The following is a 16,948-nucleotide window of genomic DNA, read 5'->3' on the forward strand; positions in this document are numbered from 1 at the left end:
ATACCGCAGTGGTGTCTGCCAGCTTGGCTGGTCCAACCTGTTTATAATGTCTAACACAATCACAGGTGCCAAAGAGTAACCGACAAGTTAAACAGTTTCCTCTTTGAGATTTAGCAACAGGATCTTTGTGTGAGGAAAGCAGAGATCTTGCTGTTTTCCCTGGAGCTGGATCCTTCAGAAATAGGGAAGCAGTCACCAGGCTCTCCTCTGGAGACTGGTGGCTTTTTACCTGCTCTGTGCAACCCCTGCTGCTGCTGAGACACGCAGTTCTGCTGTGGGCACAGGGCTCCCCTGTGACCAGACCTTATCTCTTATCCAAGGGTATCTTCATGTCCATGGTTTTCCAGCCCTGCTGACAGCACCACTTGCCACTTCCTCTCCCAGGCATGCAACTTCTCTTGTGATCCTTCACCCTTCAGACAACAAAATCCTCCTCCCCAAGGATTTAGTCAGTGCCTTTCTCAGGAGCTTCCTGGGAAATCTGGCTGGGACCTGAATGGTGCTGCCTCCCTCTCTCTTGAATTCTCTCTTGTTTCTTGTTCACAGAATTTATTTATTTATTTTTTTACCAATGATGGAAAACCTTTGGCTCACAGTTTTGATAGTCCTCCCCCAAACTCAAGCGTGGTCATCTCTGTGTCTACTTTCCAACTTTAGTAATGCAGACATTTTGTTTCACTTCATTCCAGGGTTTTCTTCTTTCTTGAATCATATTCAAGATAGTAATTTTAAATGCTCTTCATAATCTCTAATGGAGTTTTTGTGCCTACTAGTTCAGTCTTGCTGCACATGCAGAAAGACATCTCTTTGAAAAGTCATGTTTCTTTTTTTAAATTATTTTTTATGCCACAGACTTGGTGAATATATGGAGCATCTGAATCACATGCTTCTGTAGCTGGTAGCTGGGCCATCAGTGATAAGTCTGTTATTTCTGTGCTTCATACCAACCCTGAATATCCCCTTTCTGTGCTCTGGAGTCACGTCTGAGCTACCCAGAATCTGTTCTTCAGCTCACATTGAACAGAGAGAGGGCACAGAAGGAAGTGGAAGTCTTTCCTGCAGCTTCATAAACTTTCCAGTCTTTATTTTTTCTGTTATTGCCTCCTACTCCTGGCTCTTGGAGCTTCCCCACCGAAATCAAAGGTGAGTCACCATCACCTAGAGATGGATCACTGCTGGGCTACAGGAATGCCTTTCCTTTAAATTAATATGAGTACTTAAATTCAAAGACTGGGAAAAGAAATTAATTATAATAAGCACTGTTGCATTTTACCATTGTTTTATGACAGAATGAACTTGATATTGGCAAATGTAGCAGAGAGGTATGTGTAAGAGTGAGGACAAGAGCTGGTGGTATCAAATCATAACACCTGCTGCAGAACAAATGGGTGTAACTGGCTGTAACTACATTCAGGATGGCAATTAGGTGGTTTCTAATCTTCAGAGAAGAAAAGTTCCAAGATAATATCCAAGAAGGTGAAGTGAGGACAAGACACTGATGTTCAAGTTAATGTCTTTGTGGGCAGGCTGATGTAAAATGCTGGTTTCTGTTGGGAGAGGAGCAGATGTAATGACCTAACCTTTCCTTCTGAGTGTCTGAGATGACCGAGGGGTTTTTTTGAGAGTTCTGGAATTAACCTGGAACAAGCTTAATCCCTGGATGAGTGAAGGTATAATTACTGCTATGATTACACACTCAGCTGTTTTTTCTGCTGTGTCTCTCCATGGCCCATGTGTGCAGCGAACGTCTGGGGGTTTGCTCCAGCCTCTGTCCTTTGCTGCACCTACCTGTCCTGGCTGATGACACTTCACTTTCCAGCTCCTGTGGTGACCAGCTGGAAGCTGTCACCTCCACACTCTAGTAACCTCAAAGAACACATCACAGCTCTCCTTGGCTCCACTGGCACAGATTAAGAAGCACACATGTGACGCCTGCTGCCAGCAAAGCTTGCGGGGTCATGGGGGGGAAGCTAGAGCAGAGTGCTGGAGGGTAGAATGCTTCAGCTGCCACAGCCTCGTTGCAGCCTGACCCCTGATCTTTGCCTCAGATCTTCTTTTGGCCTCGAAAGAGCGTGTTGCGTCAGTTGGCCTTGACTTTGCTCTGTTTAATTTGCAGAGGTGAACTTAGAGCAATGCAATTGCCTTGTGTAAGTGCGCTAAGCTGTCGTAAGAATGATTACACTTGAGTGCTTTATTGATATGAGACTATTCAGATCACATTATGAGAGGATTTTTATAGTACAAACACTAGATAGCCTGCAGGGCTGAGTGATAAGAACACAAGGCATATTCTACGTGCCTGTGGAAAGAGGTCTTTTTATGTTTCCTGCACTGAGAGACCCTGGGTGGGGTGGAAATTGTGGGTCTCCCCTGGTTAATGAGGCCACAACTTGCCATCACAGGGGACAATGCTTGGTGGTCAGTGACATCCCCAAGCCAGCTCCCTGCAAAGGTATAAGGATGGTCTGTGGATTTTTATGGGATGTGGGGTCTGACTTCCAAACCCCAGGACTGCCTTGTAAGTAAGGGAGGGGAACAGCATGTCCTTGTGCCACAGGTCACAGAGGAGCCACATCTGGATAAAGTTGTGTGACCATCATCTGACTTCTGTGTGTGTAAACAGGCAGGCAAACATTTTCACCCCTCTTCATGATATTTTCCTGGCTTTGTCATGCCAGGGATTGGACACGAAGTACCTATTTCTTGTCATGGCACACAGAGTTGTGTTCACAGCCACGCTGCTGGTGCTTGTAATACCTGGGCAAGTCTGTGGCATCAGGAAAACCTCTGCTAATTTGAGCTGGTGTTTTAACAGCAGATTCTCTATGTATTTTACCAAGGAAGGAAGGGAGTCCTAGGGACAGAGGAATGAAAGCTCCATTTTCAGAGCTATTTAATTAATATTTCTCTTTTGCTCTGGCCACCAGGAGCTGTGAAGGAGCCATCAGGGCCCCATTTAAGGGCAATGCGCATATGAAAACAAAGTAATAGTTTTGTGCCACTGCTTCTCTCAAACTCTGGAATGGGAATGGGCTTGGAGAAAAAAGTGTGTCAGACTGCTCCAGAAAAAATTGTGTCAGTGTGCTCCACAATAAAATGTGTCAGGGTGCTCCAACACCTGTCCCTTTTCAGCTGATAAGATGAACTTTTGGTCTCATGACCATAACCTTAGATTTTGATCTTTCTCTTAAGTTCACTGACCTTGGGAAGTAATTTATTTAAGACTTGGTCTCCAGCCAGTTGTAGGAGTATGGCCCAAAGTGATTTCCTCCACCTCTCTTCCTCTGCAGCAGTTTGCTGAAAGGGAGAGCACAAAACCTTTAATCTACCTGCTCAGCAGGGCTCCCACCTCTCTTACTATGAGCATGGAAAGCCTCTTTTTTCAACCCAATGTTGTATCTTGCTAAATTGCAGGACCACAGAGTTGCAGCTTAGACTTATACCCTAATTTTGTGCCTTTTGCACAATCATTTACTTCTCCTGTGACAGGGTAGTTTTCGCAGATCAGCTCTTTCTTGAAATAGTCAAAGCATTGTAGGGGAGTTGGGAACATATTTACTAATTGAATGGAGCAGCATGTGTTATCCACATGGAGATGTCACTATGCTGGGTGGATAGACAAACTCTGTGCAGAGGCTGATCAGCCTGCTGTGGCAGTGGCAGCTCCCAGGCTGGGCACCACAACCCACACAGATGCCTCAGATGCTCTGAGGTTGTACACACTGCACAAGTGACACTGCAGCTTCCACCTCACTGCAAAGGTGCTGGCACAGCAGGATTCTAGGCTCCCTCCTGGAAAGAGCAATAGCAGTATGGAGAAAAATCTCACATGGCATTGCGGATTCTACTTCATTTTGGGTCCAGCCTGGAATCAAGGGGATGCATTTCATTTTTTTCTTAGTTTGTTAAAAAAATAATAAAGTAACAAAAAATTCAAATAAACCTTGTTCCATCCATGTACTGGAGATTTGTTCTTTTCCTGTTTTAACAGTCTGCAACCTGTTCTGTATTCTCAATGTCCTCTCTTTGATTTCTTGGAGGGCTGCAAAGCTACTTTCTGCATTTGTATGTGGAATGCTTGTATCCTTCTCTCTTGTGACAGTTCGGAGACAGCCATGATATGTCAGCACTTGGGAGAATGGTATTTAAAAGAAAAAAATGGTTTCTATAAGAACCAAAATCGCAGTGTTTGGAAGAAACGTGGCCAAAGGCTTCTGTTGGGGTGAAGAGGATGGGCAGTGAAGGCTCCCGTGCTTCCCATCCGCTGATGCTGAAGCTGATTCCGCTCTTCCGCGGCACCTTCCTGTCCGAGGGAGCAGGACAGGGTCCGTAACCTCCCTGTGCACGCTGCGCGCCTCCGCACCGGCTTCCCCCGCACCTGCGGCGTGCCGCCGGAATAAATCTGGTCTTTTAATAATTATTTAAATTTCAAGGTACGACGAGGCTTGGCCCTACAGGCGTTGCAGTGTGGTGCCGGCAGTGTGGTGCGGTGTGGAGCGATGCCATGCGGTGCGGTGCGGGCAGTGCTGTTCTGTGCGGTGCCGGCGGTGGGATGTGGAGCGGTGCCGCTGGTGGGATGCGGGCCAGGAGCGCGGGGCTAGCGGTGGATGCTGGGCGGTGGGATGCGGGGCGTTGGGATGCGGAGGGGTGCGGGGCAGGAGCGCGGGGCGGGCGGTGGAAGCGGGGCGGTGGGATGCGCTTGGATGCCGGGCTCTGGGATGTGGAGGGATGCGGAGCAGGAGCGCGGGGCTGGCGGTAGATGCAGGGCGGTGGGATGCGGAGAGATGCGGAGGGATGCGGGGCAGGAGCGCGGGGCGAGCGGTGGAAGGCTCCGAGCCCGGCCCGGCCCCGGCCCGCCCGACCCCTGCCCGCAGCGGGGCCGCGGTGAGTACCGGGGCCGCAGCGAGGCGGCGGGGCGCGGGGACAGGGGGTATTTATTTATTTATTCTGCTTTTGCCTTTGCTTTGCCCAACCCCCCCCGCGTTGTTACCCGAGTCCCCGGCGGGGCGTGCGGGTCGCGGCGCAGATCGGAGCCCGGGCGCGGGGGCAGCGCGGATGGGGGGAGGGGAGGGTGCCTTTCGTGTTATTTATTTTTGTTAAAGTGCTGGGTCTCCCGTGACCTAGAAATACCAACGGCACGCCGAGACCCGTGCGGATGGGGAGGAGACGGGGCCGGGGCACCGTCCGACGGCAAACACGGCCGCGATGGGGTCGGCGCGGCTCGGAGCGAGCCGCAGCGATGCGCCCATCCCCCGCAGCTCCCCCACCCCAGGCTGCCGGACCCGGGGAGGGAGCGGGGACGAAGAAATGAGTGCGTCCCGCGGTGTGGGGAGACCCCCGGGGCAGGGAGGTGACGGGGGGGTCCCCGAGGTTTGGGGACGGCCGAGCCCTCTGTAATTGCGCGGAAATTGCGCGCAGCGCGCAGGCCGGGGCGCGGAGCCGGCCTGCTGCCTGCCCTGCTGCCTGCCCTGCTGCTGCCCTGCTGCGCTGTCCTCTCTGCCTGCTGCTGCCTCGGCGTGCGGGGTCAATTCAGCTTTAACCCGCAGAGCTCAGCCTCCCTTAGTGTGGTCGGCCTGGTCCAGAGCTGGGTATCAGGAGGGCCAGAGGAATGGATGGGGAAGATTCTTTGCATGTTGCACGGACCGTTTCTACAAGCGATTTTTTAGGCCGTCTTTTCCTCAAAAAGTTGTGTGGAGCTTTGGAGTACTTTAATAGGCCTCATTTTATTTTTATAGCTAAATAATACTGATGTGTTTCCATTGAGAGGGTGAGTGCTTTAGGACTTGGATCTCAGTCTATTAAACTGTTGTTGCTGCATCTTAAAATATCGTGCAAAGAAATCCCAACAGAACCGAGAACTGAATCTGAACGATGCTGCAGGCCTTCAGTGAGACCTTTTTAATCCCATCCTTGTTGGCAAGTTTAGACATGTTGTCCCGGCCACATATCTGGTCAGACACAGTGAGTCATGAGCCCTACACTGGTTCCTCTTTATCAATATGTTAAAAAAATTGTGTTATTTAAGTCATTGATTTGGAACCAAAGAGCTTTTCTGAGGCTGTATTAGAATATGTTAGCCATTGCTAAATACAAAGAATACAATTATGGTGCATACATGTTACGGCTGCATGAGATGAGAATGTTTATTTCTTCACTAGAGCAGAAATGCAATCTCACTAATGCCAGTTTGCACCAACTGCAGTCCACTAGTGTGGATTATTTTAAGAGTACTTAAATACATCATTTCAAATTAGGAGGATATTTAAAAAATTCAGCTCTGAAGTATGGACTTCATAAATAAGCATACAGTCTGATACTTAATTGTGTCATAAGCATCCAGTTTCCTTTCAAATGTGATTTTTAAAATTATTTAACAAATATGTGTTTTCCAAACATGTGAGGCAGTAAGACTCTCTTTTGTGCTGGGGCTGCATATCTTGATAAATGCCAGCTTGCAGCCTCGGGGGTTTGTCATTTTGTATTCACTAAACATCATTTTAGGAATGCACCTCTAACTTTCTTTCCCCCTCTATCTTCTGTCTCATAGCATTAAGTCAGGAGTATGGCTTACAGCTATTGTAGAATTGCTGTAATTTGGATTGGTCTGACTGTGCCCCTGCGCGTTTTAAGTTACATTAAGGTAATTAGTGGTACAGGTGCAGTTTGTCAGCCGGTGGGAACGCCTGTGTACGTGTTTGGAGTGAAATGTACATGTGTGTCTGGCATCCCTGCGAGAGGGGCTGCGTGCACAGGGACAGCAGGAGCGGTGCCAGCTCGCTGCCTGCGCAGGGCCTGCAGGATTTGGCATCGTTTGCATCTGCTCGCTGATGTCCAGCGACGTCACAGCCGCAGGAATAAGGAAGGGCTCAGGCCTGCCTCCGTCGAAGAGCCTGCCTGTCTGCTGCAGAAAGGAATCGTCTGTTCAGTTAGTTTGTAAATTGGAATATTGGCTTCCCGGGTGAAAGTGCACACTTGGAGTGTAAGTTTGGCTAGAGCTGATGGATTTCAGAGGTGATGGTGAGTTGTGTGTCCGGATGGCAGCACGGCTCTGCGGCTCTGTGTTGTGGTGTGCTCTCCTCTCTGTGCCCCTGCACAACCAAAGCACAGCTTTTTGTTTCATTGAGGACTTTTATGTTCAAAGATTGGATCTTGTGCTTAACTCTTTGCAAGATTTGAACCATATCTTCCTGTTTTTAATCAGAATGCTTTACAAAGGCAGCCTGTATATATTTCATTCACTTTTTTGTATGAGAAATTGCTGCCAGGGGAAGCTGATGTGGAGCAAGGCTAGGGGAAAGAAAAGTGTATCTGTACTTTCAGGGTATTGGTACATCTTGTGTTCGTTTAGCACCTTTCAGCTGAATATGTTCAGTGCATTGTTACAATATTACTTTTTTTACTGGCCTCTTTCTACAGCTTTTTCGGTAATCATGCTGGTGCAGTTCTACTCAGAATTCCAAGGTCGTGCTTACAAGTGTGACAGTTTAAATAATATTTTTTCCCCATTGGTCTATACAGACAGTAGTGCTGGCAAGCCATGGGAAAATGGTGTTTTTTTCTGTGACATGGGAGGCATTTTTGCTGCCTGCTGAGTTACTGAGGGTTTGTCTTTTGCTCCCAGTAGATGAATTTAGCGAAGTCTGGTGTCAGGAACTTGTGGTGCAGTGCACTGCAGCTGTGTGCCAAGCAGTTCAGCAGTGCAAATGGGTCCATCAGAGCCTCAGTGGAGACTCTGTGCTGCTCTCAGTGCATCACTGCTGGGATGGAGATGCTGGGGTGGTGGGCATGACACCCTGACCTCTCAGTGCTGTCTGGGGTGATGTGATGTTCTGGTTTGTGATCCAAGAGGGATGCAGAGCCGCAAACTGAGCTAGCAGAGAGGAAAATGCATCCCTGGTCAGGAAGCTTTTGCCTTTCTGCAACAAGGTGATAGTGATCTTATTTTGAAGTACAGTGTGTTGTTTTCTGTCTCCTTGATGGCTGGTAGCTTTAGGTTTGAACACCTGCAGGTTCCTGGTGAGATTTATGATGAGTGAGGAGGGAATAAAAACATAGTCTGTTTCTTGGACTCCCTATCACTGCGTCCAGGTTTTCCCTTGTCACAGCTGTATCTGCTCCTGAGATGGTCCATCTTTTCATGTAGCAAAGTGCTCAGTGCCCTGGCAAGCAGTGCTGCTGTGTGCCTGCATATGGCATTATTTATTATAGCTGGGGGTGCAGTGCCTGCCATTTGCTCACTTTGTGAGTACAGTTCCATGGAGGACAGCATTTTTTTGAGCTACCAGTGTCGCTGTTAAGGAGAGTTCCCAGTTCTCTCTCTCTCTGGCAAGTGCCAGAGATTGTTTAAAACATGGTTTGCTGGTGGTGTTTTCTTCCCTGTTGCTTCAAGGGTGACAGATGAAGGCACTGAGATGGTTACCTGGAGCATCTCCTCAGCTGAACACAGCAGCCTGCTGTGACTCAAACACTGGGCATTTGGTGTGCTCTGGCTGTGTGTGATCTAAAACATCCAGACGTGTATGATCTGAATGCCTTTTAATGCCTGCCTGGATAGTCTCATTCATTATGTAAATTCAAGGTGTGGATATGAACATCAGTGTGGAGCTCTGTCCTGCAAATTGGGGTAGGATACCCTGAGTACTGGGGGTGTATTGGTTGAGTATCACCCAGGTTTTCCTGGCAGGTTTGTCCCACCCCTTCTGATGCCTGCGCTGTCACATCTTCACTGCTATTGGTATCTTACATTTGTCAGCAGATACTACAATTAAATCTCCAATCACCTCAAAGGAAAAATGGTCCATGAATTCCTGCTGATGCAGTTCATCATTCAGGAAGGAGCTCTTGAATGCAGCACTGACAGGCAGAGCTATAACCAGTGGCTGGATTTGAAATGATTCAAATCAGAATTTATGGTGAATTAGAAATTAAAGGCAAGGGTGATTAGCTGCTAAAACAAATTGCCAAGAGGAGGGGCGGGTTCTGTCTCTCAGTCATTTCTGCCTTAAAACCTGAGTCGGAAGGAGTGGTAGAAGCAGGTTTGTATAAAAATTACTGTGTAGGTTCCTGCAAATCTGCTCATTACAAAGTTTCTGGATGATAGAGGGGAGGTTTGACCATGACCCCTGCACTATGAGCTTGGGTTGTGCAGGTGTTGGGAGCCCACCTGTGGTGCTGGGGAGTGGGCTGAGGTGAGCTGCAATGTGTGAAGCTCTCAGACACGGAAAAGAAGCCCAAAGCCCTGGAAGGACTGGGAAGGACTGTGTGTTTGCATGGAAGAGTGTCATTGCACAGCAGAGTGTCTTTGGCATGAAATATTTTGGAAATCAGCCATTTATCACCTGTTTTGTTGTCTCAGGCAGGAATACCCAGTGCCAGGTCATGTACCTGGCCAAGAGCTGCAGGGTCTTGGGAACTTTTGAGGGGTGAGGTTTACATCTTTGGGGTTGTTGTCTGTAAGCTGGGAGCTTTTCCAGGCACAGGACGCAAGTCCTCTTCTAGAGGTAAGAATGAATGGCAGAGAAGCCTAAAGAAAGCTGAAAACTCTCCTGTTTTGGGGAGAGGAGGTCCCTACTGCAAGAGCAGTACCTGGAGCTGTAGGCTGTTTCCTTAGAGGCAGGTACAGAACAGAGCTCAGTGGCAGCCACATCTCCTCATGTGGTTTTGTGAGCAGCTTGTGGAGACCCTCAGTACAGCGTGGGTTGTGTTGGAAGCTCCCAGACTTTGAACGGGTCTGGTGCATGGATTTTAAGATGGAAAACTCAGGTTTCCTAACCACCCATCATCATCATCATCATCTTCCCTTTGCTCAGCTGGATGGTCCAGTCTGCTTTTCCCTGGCTTTCTCTGAATGGCTGTTCTGTGCTGCCTGGCTTCCATGAGTGCCTGCTGGCTGCCTGCCTCATCTGTGCTTTAGCTTTACTGCTGGAATGGAGCTTGGTAAGAGGTATGTCAGCCCAGTAACACCTTTGGTGGGGATGCAGCATCCTGATCCTTTGCTTGGAATTGGTAGAAGCCATCACATTAGTAGCACTGTAAGTTCTCCTGCTCCAGGGGATTTCTGTAACAGGTTTGAAGTCATTCCCAAGCAGGCATGGGACAGGTTTGTGCTGCCTGCTGAGTGCAGCGTGCCTGTTGTCTTTGGTAATTTTGTGTCCTTCCTGAACTCCCAACAGCTGGAATTAAGAGCTTGTCTGCCTCATTTTTTCCCTCACTGTCAGGAGAACAAAAACTTTGGATCTTTTCATCAGAGCTGCAGGAGTGTTGTTCTGTGAGGTCCTCTATAGATCTCAGTTGGTTGGGGAGCTGTTGCCAGCAACTTAGAAAGGAGAAGAAACATCCCATTGAGGAGTATAATTTTTTTAAAATCAGCAACCTGCAACTCTTGATTAGCACTTTGTATTTTGAGGCCTAGATTTGATCATACTGCAACCATCTCATCTTGAACACATTGGCTGAGCAAAGTTCCAGCCAAAGGAACATTGCTTTGCACAGTTCCCTGTCCAGGTAGGGAATGAGCCCTGAATACACAAGTGGAAGGGGCATATTAGCTGTGCAGATGTGGTGCAGGAGGCTGGAGACTCTTACAGCCTCTGCAGGTTCAGGAAAAGTGGCTTTTCCTAGATGCCTTTCAGTGAGGTGCCGTGTTGTTGCAGCTTGGTGTCAGATCAGGTATCACTGTCGCTGCCTGTGGTGCAGCTCTGGGTTCGTGTGGTGTTGTGAGTGCTCCTTTACGTGGTGGAAACTGCAGTCCTGGGCTCCTGGCTGAGCCTGTGGGATGTGGAGCAATCACAAAAGCCCAGACTGTGCTTGAACCCTTGACTGGATACAGCACAGGTCCCTCTTTGCTGATGTTGATGTTTGGTATTACTGTTATTATCCTCATCAGTGTAACCATCATTATTGTTTTATAAGCTGTGTTGTAAACATAATGTTTATTGTACAGTTATATAGTCATGCCATAGCAGTCTCTAGAAGCCGTATGCCAAAACCCATTTATGCTTCAGCTGGGGTTGTAAATAGGTAGTCACAGCTATCAGTGACTAATTTAACATCAGAGCAGAAAGCTACCATACATCCTTTTGGAAATATTTAGCAATCTTTCCAGCCCTATTTAAATAATAATAATAATAATAATGGGTTTTTTAGTTTTGATCCTTCTTCATAAGAGTAGGGAAGTCTGAAATACATTTTCCCAGAAGTTCTCCTGGGGGGAGTAAAGGCCAAGAGCTTCATGCTGTTGTACAGGCAACTGGAATACTGCTCAGGGGTTTTAGAAGATGATGTTTGCTGAATCCTTGGGTTTACAGGTATCTCATACCTGGTTTTGGTTCTTCTTAGTTATCTTTTGGGGGTCAGCAAAGCTTTATACATTTCTTAACTGTTAAAAAGCTGCTGTTAGATTATTTTAAAACGCTAACAAAAATATGCATGTGTTTGGTGTTACAGAGAAAAATAATCAGCCTTGTTTATGAGCTGGGAGTTCGGATTGGAGACCCCAGAGGGTTCTTCCCACCAGCGTGTCTCTGTTTTTTGGTAATTGAGGCAAAACTGAAAAGCTGAGCTTTGGGTTTCCATTTGTGAAAAAATATGGAAGGAGGCCCAGCTTTCCTGAATATACAAGAAGAGTAAATAAATGTGATTCAGATAAACAGGTTCAGAGGGGAATGTTTGTCTTGTAAAGTTTTCTTAATCTTGAGTTTTTAGTACAAAGACCCACCAGTTCTGCTTGTTGCAACCACCTTGAAAACATGATGGGGTTCCCAGTGATTGGTTATGGGGAAAGTTTGGTGGCTCCACAAACCATTTTTCTCCTCCCAGCTTCTACTCTTCTGCTTGACTCTTTCATTTGCCCATGTGTCAGGGCAGCCACTGTCTCCCTGTTCACAGCACAGAGCAGCAGAGCTCTAATGGTAAGTGGACCTCAGAGCCTCATGGAAATGGCTGAGCTCCTGTGCTTGACATGGTCAGAAATTGCAGTGGTGACTTGTGTAGGTGCTCTTTAAGGGGCAGGTCTGGTGGCTGCAACCAACACAACCAGACAGAAAATAAGCTTTTGAAAACTTCTTCCCAAGCAGCTGTATGTTTCAAATGCAAATGTTGAAGGTCTGGAAATAAGACCTTCCCTAGCTTCCCTAGCCTGTTTCACTGTGGCAGGTAAAAGTAAGTACTGGCTTTTCATTTTTCATAACATCGTCAATGGCCATTCTTCATATGGAGAAGAAAAGGGAAGGGAACTCTGCAGTGATTTTATAATTTTAGTTTTAAGCGTATCAAGTGCAATCTACTGGTTACTAGGTACTAGTTTGGGTGTAACTATCTTTGAGCTAGGTTGTAGCCTGTTCAGAGCTCAAGATGTTGTTATTAGCATAAGCCATATAGCACAACATTACATTTCATGGGGGCTCAGCTTGTACCCCTCTGTGGGTACCCACTGTCCCTGCCTTCCTTATAAATCCTGATGACCTGAGAGATTTTTACCAAATGCCTTATTTTTCAGGATATTTTTAATAACTTTTAGTGGCTATTTTTCTTGGCTGCTTTTGTGAGACAAATTACAATAAATAGGATTTAAATTCTGTACATCCCTGTGTTAATTAATACCACCTCATGGATCACAGCAGTATGGTAGGGGAATGGATGGCAGGAATCCAACAACCTTCAGACACTTGTCCTGATCCGCTGAAATAGAGAGAGCTTACAGTTGTTCTTGATAATGCATTTCATCTTCTTGTAATAATATTAGGAGTGCTAATGTGCATGGTGATAAATACCTGTATCTTGTTCTGCTTAGCAAATCTGGATGCTGAGCAGGTAAAAATGTCTCCACTGCGGCAGCAGAAGGACAGCTCTGGCTGTGAAGGTGCAAGATAACATCAGGGATGGGCTGACATGTGGGATCCATGCTCTAGAAAATCAGGGCTAAATCTCTTTAAGGTTTTCCTGAAGTGTGACAAAGCCTGTAGAGATACTGCTTATAACATTAATATTTTATTTGAATATACTCAGAGTTTTTAATGCCCATTAGAAGCTGCCAAGTATTCAGGCTGAACTCCTGTGGCTGCAGCTTCACTGGTGGCTTGGCCAGCAGAGCACTTCAGCACGGAGGCTCCTGATGTCCTTCCACAGTGGCAGGGCACAGTGGCACCAGAAGAAGGAGTCTTGAAGTCACATATGAGTTCTTTGAAGTGTCTGGTAACACAGGAAGAATGATGAGATTGCCTCCTCCCACCAGTCTTGGCACGTGAAGCCCCACACTGCCTTGCAGGATGTGACCTGGCCAGGCAGCCCAGACCCAGGTGGCCACAGTGTGAAGATCATCTGTTTAAACCTTTTGTACCCAGCTGCTGCCAAGGAGCTGAGTTCCTGAATGCTGTTGGCTCACTGATGAGGAGGAGCTCTCTGAGCTCCAGCAGTGCCCGAGATCGTGGGGAAGGGGGTGAAGAGCCTGCTGCTGCCCTGCTGTCCGCAGGTGGTCGGTGCAGTGGGCGGGTTAGGAGCGCTCTTGACTTTCTCCTGGAGATAAAATTTCTTCTCTTGGTATTTTTTTCATCTCTGGCTGTTTAGCAGGTCCAGCACCTCTTAATGGGAAGAGTCCTGGTCTTGTCCTTGACATTTGCTGTGTCTTGGCTTGACAGCAGCAGTGACATTCTTGTGCAGGGAGCCTGCGAGTGAAGGGAGCATCAGCCCATCCAGGAAGCTGCAGCCTGTCTCGGCTGTGTGTCTTTCTTTGCTGGCTTCTCTTGGAAATACAGATAAAGTTTTGAGGTCTTTTGATCTCTTGTTAGTGTGCTCCCTGAATTGCCTCAGGTAGCAGGAAGATTGTTTAAAACTTTGTGCCAAAGGCCACAGGAACTTTCTGCAAGGATATGAAGCTCTGCTCTCTGAGGGTCCAGTTTTGCATAAATTGTGCAACCTCAAGAGATAAGGATCACCACAAACCTCATAATATTCTGCTCCAAGTTATGTTCAACTGAAGGTCCTTTTTCTAAATGTATAGCAGTGTTTTGTATGATGTTTAAAGACAGTTAAGGAACACACAAGCAGAGCAAGACCCTCCTCTGCTGGGTTAGATGAAGGAAGAGAAATAACGTGTATCAGATATTAGTTCATCAGCTAATACAGTACCCAAAAGATAATACAGGGATGACTGCAGTATTTAAACAGCATTGAGAAAAATGCCTTTGACTGCAGTTCCAGTTACCTGCAGTGGTTTGAGACTTTTAGGAATATAAAAAAAAGTTAGGAGATTGCAAGATTAAGATAGGGGCCCAGACGTCCTTAACTCTGTTCTCCGTTTCTTCACCCATTTCAAACTAGGGTTCGTTATTAGAAATTTTTTGCAGTCACAAGACTGGTTTGTAGCACCTTGTTGTATTAACAGGTCCAAGCAAGCTCCACTTAGCAGATGTGTTACATGTTAAACTTTCTTTTTTAAACTATGTTGCCTCATTTATCACCAGGAATGGTCTCACAGATTCCAAGTAAATTGATATGGGACTCTTGGTCCTCATCTGTTTTATGTGTCTCAAAATGTGATATTTGAACAAACCAGCAGTTAGAAGAGGAATCTTGAAGTCAAGATCACGATGGACATTGTGGCCACTTTAGTTAGGGGTTGCTTCTGTGTGGTTTGATGGATGTGTTGGTTCTGATGTGGCTGCTGCTTGCTGCTGGTTGTTTCAATGATGGGGGATCTTTACACCATATCCATTAGTGGTTTAAGCGGGAGTTCAGAGAACAGGGAATAGCTGGGTCTTTGCTCCCATTGTGTTGTGGTTGACCCCTTCCCAGCTTCCTGTCTAAAGCAGGATTGTTAGATGTGCCCATCCAGGATTGCCATGTATGGTGAGTTGACAGTGTCTCCTTTGGCATGGCTCCATTCTGGTCAGCCTGCCTTATTTGTTTCTGCTTTCTATCTTTATCTTGGTTTTACCCTAGGTCATTGGGTCTCTGGGACAGAGTCTGACCTTTCTGTTCTATTTTTACATAACATCCAGCACAGACATGTTTGGTATCTCAAGCTGTTGGTGGTGCTGTATGTAATGCCAATAACTAACAGTGCTGATATTCCTTATGGGCATCTGTGGCTGTTTCTGCACATGATGACCATAAACATGCTGCTGTAGATGAGTTTTCTTTAATAGCTCCTGTGTTGTTTCAGCTCTGAATAGCTGCAAAACTGACAGCCAGCTTGGTACAAGAAGTGTACAGAAAGCATTTCCATGCCACTGAAAACTGTCAATGCTAACCTGGCTGGTGGTGAAGATAAGGCATCACAGAAACTGTAAAATGGTTTGGGTTGGAAAGACCTTAAAGATCATGTAGTTCCAACTCCTTTGCCATGTGCAGGGGGACCTTCCACTAGGGTAGGTGGCTTGAAACCCCATCCGATATGACCTTGAAAACTTACAGGAATGCAGAGTCCACAGTTTCTCTGGGCAACAAGTGCCAGTGTCTCACCACACTCACAGGAGAGAATTTGCTTTTTGTCCAGCATAGATAAAGCATGTCAGAGTTTTTCTACTTGTGTTTGTATGAATATATTGGTATACAAGTAACATTTATTGTATTTTACATATATACAAACATATATGTGTGAAAGTGTAATTGCGTGTGTATCTTTAACTTTGCTTCTTCCTCCTAGTTTCTCTCTGCGTCTTTGTTTCTCTTCCACTTTGTGTTGGAGTGTTATGCCTATGGTGTTTTTTGTAGGCCTATTTCCCTTGTTTTTTCTTACCTTCTTTCCCCTTTCTTTTCTATGCTGGCTTTTCATTCTTTACCTTCTTGTTCACATATTTCTTCTCCAGGTTGGTTTTTAATTTCTGTTTTGCATGGCTTCTCCTTTCTTTCACCAGGGCAGGTTGGCCAAGCACCCTCTTAACCTCTCAGCACACCCCAAGAGTTGGTGACCTGAGAATGACAGCAGCTGTGCCCTTAATTCTTGGAAAAAAGGAATTAGAGAGTTGGAACTGCTCTCATTTCCTTTCTTTCTAAATTATTCTCAGCCTGAGTGTTTTGTTTTCCCTTGCCTGCTCTGGATTGCAGCTGCTGTGGCTGAGTAGATATTTCTCAGATCTGGTGGTTAACAATAAAATTGAGGTTAATGGCCACAGTTACTCTGCACCTCAGGGTCAGTGGTTTCCTTCCTTGGTGGGTGCAATCTGCACTCCAAGCCCAGACTCTGCATTCCTTCTGTCACCTCTTATCTTTCTGCCACTAATGTTAGTAGCCTTCTCTGTCATGCTGCAAGCCCAGGGCTTTTCCACCTGTTTTCAGCCGTGTTTGTGCCCTGCGGGGGACTGAGGCCCTGGTTTGTGGTGGTTCTGCGAGGGCTGCCACGCCCTGATGGGAAGAGTTGAGCTGGTGGTGGGTTTGTGTGTGCATTAGTGATGGCTCGATTTGAGCAATCCCCATCCCCCTAAGAAGATGAGCAAGCAGGCAGCACTAGGAACTGGGAACGCGTCCTGCGCAGCGCTTCCCAGTCCGTGCAAGCAGGGAGTGCTGCCAAACTGCCTCTTTTGACTTGTAGACAGTAAAACAGCATTTCGACTGCTTTTGATTATAGAAACAGAGAGATCTGAAATGGGAAATGCTTTGATGTTGGTGATCTGCAGAATATGCTCAATATTGTTTGACAGCAGACGTTTTATTCTCAGCAGCATCGGCCTTGCAGCAAGCGCATTGGTTGGGTGACTTTGCTTGCACAGCTGTTTTGGTTCCCTCCCGCCCCCACCAAAAATCCCAGGACTCAGCACTGCATTTCCCATCCTGAAAAGCCAATGCTTTTAAGCCCCAGTTTGTGGCACTGGTTATTTTCTGTGCATGGCAATTCCTGAACGTGCCCAGCCAGCACTCCTGGGGGGTCAGGTCGGGTGAGCTCTGCTGAGCGTGGTTTGGGCACGCAGAGCTGTGGAGGGGCTTTCCTTCCAATAGATGGAAAGAGGGTTTT

Source organism: Onychostruthus taczanowskii, unplaced genomic scaffold, assembly GCF_017590055.1.
Source record: "Onychostruthus taczanowskii isolate IOZ18803 unplaced genomic scaffold, ASM1759005v1 scaffold27, whole genome shotgun sequence".
Classification (NCBI taxonomy): Eukaryota; Metazoa; Chordata; class Aves; order Passeriformes; family Passeridae; genus Onychostruthus; species Onychostruthus taczanowskii.